Source organism: Archocentrus centrarchus, chromosome 18 (assembly GCF_007364275.1).
Source record: "Archocentrus centrarchus isolate MPI-CPG fArcCen1 chromosome 18, fArcCen1, whole genome shotgun sequence".
Classification (NCBI taxonomy): Eukaryota; Metazoa; Chordata; class Actinopteri; order Cichliformes; family Cichlidae; genus Archocentrus; species Archocentrus centrarchus.
In genome coordinates this window covers 5,719,454-5,729,456 of record NC_044363.1, presented here as the reverse complement: position 1 = coordinate 5,729,456, position 10,003 = coordinate 5,719,454, and positions in this window count along the sequence as shown.

Sequence of the window (10,003 nt, the reverse complement as noted above, 5' to 3'; positions counted from 1 at the left end):
AAAAACAAACTCTTTGAAGGAGCTCAAATCCAGCTGCATCCTGATGTTCTCACCACCTGAAGCTGCTTCTGTTTTGGAGCTAGCTCGGTTAGATGCTGCTAATTAAACTTGCAGGGTCTTTGCGGCCTCTGTACATAGCCTACGGAAGTTGCCGACCTCATGTCCACATTTATGCTTATGTAGCTGGATTGTGTGTTATTACCTTGTGGTCGTGTGCAGGTGTTTTATATGCAGCGCAGGCTGGGACTTCTTTTTTGGACCTTGCTCTTTGTGCTCAGTTTTTTAGGTGCAAACATATTTGTCCCTGTTTTTTTTCACTTTCTTCATTCCTTCACGTCCATCCTGATAGTTTCAGCAGTCTCCTACTAGGAATTTGCTGACAGTTGTGAGTCCTTATATTGATGCTTTGATTATTATTCCTGATCGTTATTCTCTCACTGATAAAGTAGCCGGAAACGCACAAGGACGAAACAGTTTAGTCACAAGTTTCTGGGCTGCGTGGACCCGACAAGTAGTCCCGTTTCTCAGAGGCGCAGGCCAGGTTACCTGGTAGGATCAGAGCGGTTTCTGTTGTGCGCTTCTCAGGTGGACTTTGATGTTGCTGGTTTTTCCTGACTGAGAAATGTTCCGCACATTTTTCATCATCCACAACAAGACTTTAGATTCTATCTGTGCTCTTGTACTCAAAGAACCTCCATACGGGACTCTGCAGCTTTCTCTGCAGACCGCAGCCATTACTTTGCGGACCAGCGCGGTGAGCGCACGCACATGCGCACACACTCAGTTGTCCGATGGCGCTCCCAGCTTAAACTCGGAGAGCGGAAACAATGATTTCATATCAATCCACAAGGCTTAAAAAAAAAAAACAAGTAAATGAAAGTCAGTTTATGGATAATTTCAGTTAGTTTTAGTTAGTTTTGTAAACTCACAATTCAGTTTTAGTTAGTTATCGTTTTTTCCTTTTAATTATAGTTTTTATTTATTTCAGTTAACGACAATGTTTTTTCAATTTCAGTTTTCGTTATTTCGTTCGTTTTCGTTAACTATAATAACCCTGATCAGAGCGTGTACACACCAGCTCACTCTGATTCTCACCAGGATTTTCAACCTCTCCCTGGCTCAAGCAGTCATCCCCCCCTGCCTAAAAACAGCCACAATCATCCCCGTGCGCAAAAGGTCATCCATCACCAGCCTAAATGATTACCGCCCTGTGGCCCTCACACCAGTAATCATGAATTGCTTTGAGAGGCTGGTTCTCCAGCACATCAAGGACCATCTCCCCCCCACAGGACTGACCCAGCCCCCCTCTACATCAACGGCAAATGTGTGGAGAGGGTCCACACCTTCAGGGTTCTTGGTGTCCTCATCTCTGCTGATCTCTCTTGGTCAGATAACATCACAGCTGTTATCAAGAAGGCTCAGCAGCGACTTCACTTCCTGAGGGTCCTCAGGAAGAACAACTTGGACTCTAACCTGCTGCTGACCTTCTACTGCTCATCCATTGAGAGCCTGCTGACGTACTGTATCACAGTATGGTACGGCAGCTGCACCGAGGCAGACAGGATGAGGCTCCAGAGGGTAGTCAAGACAGCACAAAGAATCGTTGGTTGCCCTCTCCCCTCCCTGATGGACATCTACACCTCCCGCTTCATCAGCAGAGCCAAAAACATCATCAAGGAAAGCTCACACCCTGGCTTTGACCTGTTTGACCTGCTGCCCTCTGGTAGGAGCTACAGGTGCATCAAAGCCAGAACAAACAGACTCAAGAACAGTTTCTTCACCAGAGCAATCACCACCCTGAACTCTCACACTCACCCACTGTGACTTTGCAATACCAACATCTCTGTGCAAGATTATATTATTCATACTGAACAATATCTATCACTCCTATATTGTGTAATAACCAATATTCATCCACTAGTGCAATATTCATTCACGCTTTTTTAATCTTCATTATTATGTATACACTTATTTTATTTCTTACAATGTACACTGCTCAAAAAAATAAAGGGAACACTCAAATAATACATCCTAGATCTGAATGAATGAAATATTCTCATTGAATACTTTGTTCTGTACAAAGTTGAATGTGCTGACAACAAAATCACACAAAAATCATCAATGGAAATCAAATTTATTAATCAATGGAGGCCTGGATTTGGAGTCACACACAAAATTAAAGTGGAAAAACACATACAGGCTGATCCAACTTTGATGTAATGTCCTTAAAACAAGTCAAAATGAGGCTCAGTATTGTGTGTGGCCTCCACGTGCCTGTATGATCGGGCGGAACAGTCCATAGCTTTAATGCCTTCATCTTGCAGGAACTGCTGACACACTCCAGCCACATGAGGTCTAGCATTGTCCTGCATTAGGAGGAACCCAGGGCCAACCGCACCAGCATATGGTCTCACAAGGGGTCTGAGGATCTCATCTTGGTACCTAATGGCAGTCATGCTACCTCTGGTGAGCACATGGAGGGCTGTGTGGCCCTCCAAAGAAATGCCACCCCACACCATTACTGACTCACTGCCAAACCGGTCATGCTGAAGGATGTTGCAGGCAGCAGATCACTCTCCACGGCATCTCCAGACGCTGTCACGTGTGCACAGTGTGAACCTGCTTTGATCTGTGAAGAGCACAGGGCACCAGTGGCGAATTTGCCAATCCTGGTGTTCTCTGGCAAATGCCAAGCCTCCTGCACGGTTGTGGGCTGTGAGCACAACCCCCATCTGTGGACGTCGGGCCCTCATACCATCTTCATGGAGTCTGTTTCTAACCGTTTGTGCAGACACATGCACATTTGTGGCCTGCTGGAGGTCATTTTGCAGGGCTCTGGCAGTACTCCTCCTGTTCCTCCTTGCACAAAGACGGAAGTAGCGGTCCTGCTGCTGGGTTGTTGCCCTCCTACGGCCTCCTCCACGTCTCCTGGTGTACTGGCCTGTCTCCTGGTAGCGCCTCCAGCCTCTGGACACTATGCTGACAGACACAGCAAACCTTCTTGCTACAGCTCACATTGATGTGCCATCCTGGATGAGCTGCACTACCTGAGCCACTTGTGTGGGTTGTAGAGTCCGTCTCATGCTACCACGACTGTGAAAGCACCACCAACATTCAAAAGTGACCAAAACATCAGCCAGAAAGCATAGGTACTGAGAAGTGGTCTGTGGTCCCCACCTGCACAACCACTCCTTTATTGAGTGTGTCTTGCTAATTGCCAATAATTTCCACCTGTTGTCTATTCCATTTGCACAACAGCATGTGAAATTGATTGTCAATCAGTGTTGCTTCCTAAGTGGACAGTTTGATGTTCCCTTTATTTTTTTGAGCAGTGTAGTTCATCTCTGTCCCCCGTCTTCCAAATTTTGTTTAACTTTCCAAGGTCTGTGTCATGAGAGGGGATAACTCTAACTGTACCCCACCCTAACACTATAGTTAGAGCAAGAACTTTTTTGGACCAAAGATGTGAGTCATTTTTGATGTGTGCCAGTTAGAGTGTTTACATTAATTAGTTAAAACGAAACTAACATATTCTGATCATGTATAAGCAGAGTTTGAGGAATAAGTCATCAGTGGTGATGACCCAAACTCTAAGTGTTAAATGAGCCATATTACACTCAGTTCCAAAATTATACTTATTTATTGTGAATTGGACCGATGTCTGGGTCTCCATCATCTGCTCAGCAACTGTCTGAAAGCCCTGGCCGATGGCCGCTATCATTGGAGCCACAACCAGGTACTCAAGGCAGTTGCAGAGGTGGTCAGCACAGCCATCAAGACCAGTGAATTCCATCCTGGGAAGAGTTCTATCAGCTTCCTCAAACCTGGCAAGAATCATCCACCACGACAGAAGATCCCTGCTGTCTATGGCTTCTGACTGGCAGTTGCGAGTGGATCTCTGCAAACAGCTGAAGTTTCCAGAACAAATCGTCCACACATCACTCTGTTCTGACCTGGTCATCTTCTCAGACTCCATCAAGAATATTGTCATGTTGGAAGTCACCATGCCTCAGGAGGAACACATGGAGGAGGCTCATGAGAGGAAGATCAGCAAGTATGAGGGAATTGTTGAGGAGTGCAGGAACTGTACACACTGCCATGCTGTTGAGGTGGGCTGCCGAGGTTTCATGGGTAGTTCCCTTTGCAAAGTCCTGACATTGCTGGGTGTGACGGGAGCAGCAAAAAGGGGAGCCATATGCTCCATTACTGAAGCCTCAGAGAAAGCCACAAGGTGGCTTTGGATTAACAGGGGAGGCCCTTGGCTTGTTGCTGCTGGGAGGCAAGCTGAGACTTGATCACCCCAGCTGGGTCACCTGGAAGAGAGGGTATGATGTTGAAAGACGCCAAAACCCCCGATGAACACAGGAACATCACTGAAGATGCATCCCAGAGCATCATAGCGATATATCTTAAAAACCTCTGAAACAAACTTCCACCCCTACAATTCCCAGTTCAAACGGCCAAGAAAAGCCACATCAGAAAGTAGGTGGGATGGATCTTGCTACCGTATAATTTACTTTTGTGCTCAACACACATGTTTGAGTGTGTAATTATCTTTTCACTTCACTCTTACATCCAGTGTTAGGTACTGGTTTTCTTCCAGCTAGGCAGCAAAATGAATAAGCATGAAATGAGGTTCATGACAAAGCACCTGTCAAACTGCTGTATGGGATGTGATAGAAAAAACAAAACTATGCAAATATAGTCTGCAGCAGTCTTTCATTTGAATGAACAGCAGCCTGCGGTCAGTAGGCTGCTGGCTGCAGGCTGCTGACCGCAGGCTGCTGTTCATTCAAATGAACAGCAGCCTGCGGTCAGTAGTCTTTTAAATCCTATGAAATGTAATGGACAAAGCTTAGCTACTGGTATGGATATTTCTGAGTATTATTGATACACATATCTAATATTCAAAGGTCATTGTATATCACTGAATGGAAAATTATAATTTGTTCCTGAAGCTGGCCAAAAAACATTAATGTTATAGTTCTGGTGGTTGGTTTGGTGAATGAGGTGATAGCAATTTGGAAATCACAGGAAGCAAAAACATAAAGACAGAAGATGATGGAAGATGGTAGAAGCAGAACTGAGACGCAAGCACACACAAACAAAACAGAGAAAGACATAGACAAGAACACACTGGATACACTCAGTGTATCCAGTGTGTATCCAGTCAGTGTATCCAGTCCTGCTAATGACTTCTGCTCCAACACACCTGAGTCAAATATAGAAGTCATTAGCAGGACTCTGGAGAACTTGACTGCATACTGAGGAGGTAATTCAGCCACTTGACTCAGGTGTGTTGAAGCAGAGACACATCTAAAACCTGCAGGACACCAGACCTCGAGGCCTGGATTTGAGGATCCCTGCCTTAGTGTATAGTTACTGGGTGGGTGGGACAAAGCAGCAGATTCGTGGGCATCCTGCAACAGCCCGAGTGAGATTACCATAATAACCACATGCTGGCTGTGAAGCACAATTTCTCAGCTTTCAAAAACTAGGAGTTTTTCAATAGACAAACTGCTTGCACAAATGTGCCAACAATGATAGCTCAGCGTTAAAAGGGTTGAACAGTGTTTTTGTGCCAGGTAGGTGTTTATAATCGACCTATATATAAAAATGTCACTAAAAACATGAACGAGTACACACCACTCTACTAACTGTAAAAATATTCATAAATAATATATCAGAATAGTCTATTTAAAACCGTGTCCTCTGTCTGACAGCCCACATTAATCTCTGCAGCACATTACATTTAAATACCAGTACTGAGGACAAAAATCATAAATGGGGCTTGGCTTTAATGGGAAGAGCCCAAACTGTAGCACTAGACTCAAAGCTTGTTATGACAGCCTACTGGCATTGCAAATAGATAAATGCTCCTCATAGCAACTATCACATCCATACCAGTCAGAAAACAAGACTTTTTTGGCATTTGAAAAATGCCACAATTTGCAGGAAATTGCCATCCACAAACCTTAGTAATCCAGTTAGTTTTCCTCCCCAGTTTTTGGACTCTGAAGGAGAAACTCCTACAAATAGGAATGCAGTAAGAATAGTTGCGAAATTTTATTACTATTATATTATGTACCTATCGCGGCAGATGACTGCCCCTCCCTGAGCCTGGTTCTGCTGGAGGTTTCTTCCTGTTAAAAGGAAGTTTTTCCTTCCCGCTGTCACCAAGTGCTTGCTCATAGGGGGTCATTTTGACTGGTGGTTTTTCTCTGTATTATTGTAGGGTCTTTACCCACAATACAAAGCGCCTTGAGGTGACTGTGTGTTGTGATTTGGCGCTATATAAATAAAATTGAATTTAAATTGAATTGAATGTAAGACATTTAAAGGTTCAAAGGGCTTCACAGACATTAAAATGAAGGAAAATATAAATGTAATAGGTCTTCCTCCAAACTGTACAAGGACAAGGTCACATTTAACCTGTGAAGTATGATGGGCCAATGGACTGTTGGACTCAATGGGCAGGACTCCAGATAAAATTTAAGAGTTTATTTACAGATCTCAGGGCAAAAGAAAATGAAACTGTCTTCCAGTGGAAAAGGAATCCTCGCTCTGGTCCAGGGAATCCATAATGTCTCTCCTTAACAGCCAACCTATCTTCTCAATCTCCAGGGAATCCCGGCACAAGAAAGGCAGCGAGTGGAGCAAAGGAGTGAGCAAAACAGTGAGAAACAGCATGGGAGCCAGCAACACTAACTGCAGTCCAGTCAGCAATACAGTAGACCAGGGCTCTTCAACTCCAGGCCTCGAGGTCCGGTGTACTGCAAGTTTTAGATGTGTGTCTGCTCCAACACACCTGAGTCAAATATAGAAGTCATTAGCAGGACTCTGGAGAACTTGACTGCATACTGAGGAGGTAATTCAGCCACTTGATTCAGGTGTGTTGGAGCAGGGACACATCTAAAACCTGCAGGACACCGGCTCTCGAGGCCTGGAGTTGAAGAGCCCTGCAGTAGACAAATCATCCTCTTCGGGTCTTAATGGCCATATTCAAATAACCTGCAACTTTCTGAGTCGCAGTCCCTACCAAATTCCCCAATGTAAAACTGTGATTGTTGTCCTTATATAAAGACACTAATTCTCTTCTCTCTCTGTCTGATATTTGCTACAGTTGATCAGTACATGTTCAACAGTTTCTGGTGTATTGCAATAAACACACAGGTATGTTGGGTGTTTGCCCATTCTAGGGAGTGTATGGTTCAATTCTGCATGCTCTACTCTTAAGCAACGTTTCATCCTTTGGGTTCCTGGCCTCCATCCTGATCAAATCGACATACTTTTGGATCCTGTGCAGATATCTTCCAGCGTAAGCTGAGGCCCAGTATTCCTGCCAAATACTCTGCTTATGATTGTTAATGCTATTCTTGACCTCTGCTTTGCTTAACAGCACTTCTGTTTGATTTCCTGTCATTTTAACACATTCTTTGCCAACAAGTTCACCTTTTCATTCCCTTCAACCCCCACATGTGGAGGAACCCCAGCAAAGACTAATGTCTGCTAAAACAGTGGCCATGATGAGATCATCAGGGACGGGTGAGTCTCATGACTTCCAGGTGTGTGATCAGTGACCCGAACTGGGCCCATAGATTTAATGTGGCAGATTTTCATGACACAAAGCCCAAGGGATTTGTGTCGCCTCAATTCTGGATGATTAACTGAGAAAAATAAGTTTATTCTCAATGATTTGGGTGGTGCATCCTCAACTATTAAGGCCATAATCTTTCAAGTACTGTTTTAATGTTAGTCAGTGGACTACCATTTTCAGTACAGGATACAGGATACACACCAGGCAAGTCTGAAGTAATTCGGTTAAATGATTGTCATTGACAGTGTTTTCTCAAATTACTACAAGCATGGCTAAGATGAGAAGTCTCACAGCAATTTGAGATATCCTCTCAACAATCTAGTGAAATTAGTAAAAGGTGTATGTCATTTCATATGTTGTTTCATCCAGTTATCCTAAAACCCTCTTTCTTTAGGACCAGAAGTTCGATCTGTTTTCTAATATTGACTGGAGAACTGACTGAATGCAAGAGACAAACAGCTCAGAAAAAAATTGGCTTCTATGCTGAGAGTGATAGAAGAGTTACACGGAGCACGATGTAGCTCCATACTTTTTATGGTGAAGAATGATTGGTCAAAATGGTTCTGTGTCGACTACAGGAAGGTGAATGAAGTATCACAGTTTGATGGATATCCATGGACCTGTTAGACACTGCTTGCTTTTTTACAACACTGGATTTGACTAAGGGCTACTGGCTGATTCCCTTGTCTTCAGAGTCTAAGGAAACCACGGCTTCCTCCACTTTGTACCAATTCGTTAGCCCTGGCCAATTTCTAGCATCTCCACACGCTGCATATGCTGCTGCCTACCTGGATGATATCATCCACAGTGACAGCTGGGGGGAGCATGTGCAGAGAGCCACTGTGCTGGACGGAGGGCAGTACAATATCTGGGCTACCATTTGGGAGGTGGGCAGTTGTGTCCTCAGGTGGAGAAGACAGCAGCCATCGCATCCTGCCCATGTCCCAAGACCATAAAGAGGTGGGGCAGTTTGGGGAGCTGGCTGGTTACTACCGCAGGTTCGTTCCAAACGTTGCTGAGCTGACCAGCTGCTTAACCGACTTCACCCAAAGGGGTGCCCAGATCTGGTCCAGAGCACAGTGCTGGGTGCCATTTTGTATCAGCAGAGAAGCATGTCAACTCCCCGATTGCGTGTATCAAAAACAATATCAAAAACAATTTCCTCAGGTAGGTGTTTAATGAGAAGATACTGAAGTTTAATGCTGAACCATTTATAGTTAGATCTTAAGTCTCCTCATAGCATAGGAGCCAGTGGAGGCGAGTGGGTTTGGGTTACTGTTGAGCTGACCCAGCTCCCCCCTCAGCTAACAGTTCCTGATAAGAGCTGGAATGTTCATCACCAGCTTGGTCTAGGGATATCATTTCACACAGGTCAGAAGACGTTGTTGAGGCGTAGAGCATCTGTTTACATAACATCCAGGAGAAAAATGAGATATCCGGCAATCCAAGGCCATCAGGGAGCCAAATTTCAGATACTACAACTGTTTTGGAACAGGCTGTCACTGATTAATTTGCTGACAGCCTTACAGTCTTTTTGGCACCTCTCAATGGTGAAAAATCCAGTCATCTGAATTTTCTTGGTTCTTTCCTCGCCGCGCAGAAACAGACACTTCTCCAAGATCTAATCCCTTCCAATTCAGCTCCAGCATATACTGAGTCTGAGTTTGAGTTTGTACTGCTCTGCATCCTCACAGGCAGCCTTACCAAGGCCCAACCAGCGGCCCAGACTTCCCGAATTTTACGATAAGCCAGATATCCCCAAGTCCAATCAGGAGAAATCCTGGTACCAATAAACCAAATAACTGAATGATAATTAGTGTTTTGTTCGTTTCATGTGGTTGATGGTCATACAAGAGAGAAATAAAGTAAAGCATTGTTTTTCATTTGAGCTCAGTTGATTGAATGAGACGAAGTCAAGATCTGGTATGTTTGCAGCCCACCATGTGCATATTATATAGTATATTATCTGCAGTAAGCAGATTGGGGAATTTATATAAATTACAAAATATTAAATGTGAGTGTTGAAGGCTGTGGCTCATAATTAAATTAAAAATAGATTGAGATTGGTTTTAATTGTTTAACACAATTAAAGTTCTTTAATGAGGCTGTAGGTTGTGCATCAGTTTTCTTGTGTTTGCATTTTTCTATTTTGTTTTGTTTGATAATTTAAATTTAATCAGGCTCCTTGTTTTACAGTGAGATGGATGGAAGAGGTGAAATCTGCACACGTCTCTCTCTCTCTCTATATATATATATATATTTTTTTTTTCAGTTTTAATGACTGATCAATGTTTTATTTTTATTTTTAATTCAATCAATCATTTCAACCACAGTCAATTATTGGTTATGGAGAATAGTTTAAAATTTGCATAACCATAACCAAAACCTAGCCATAATCCCTCCATT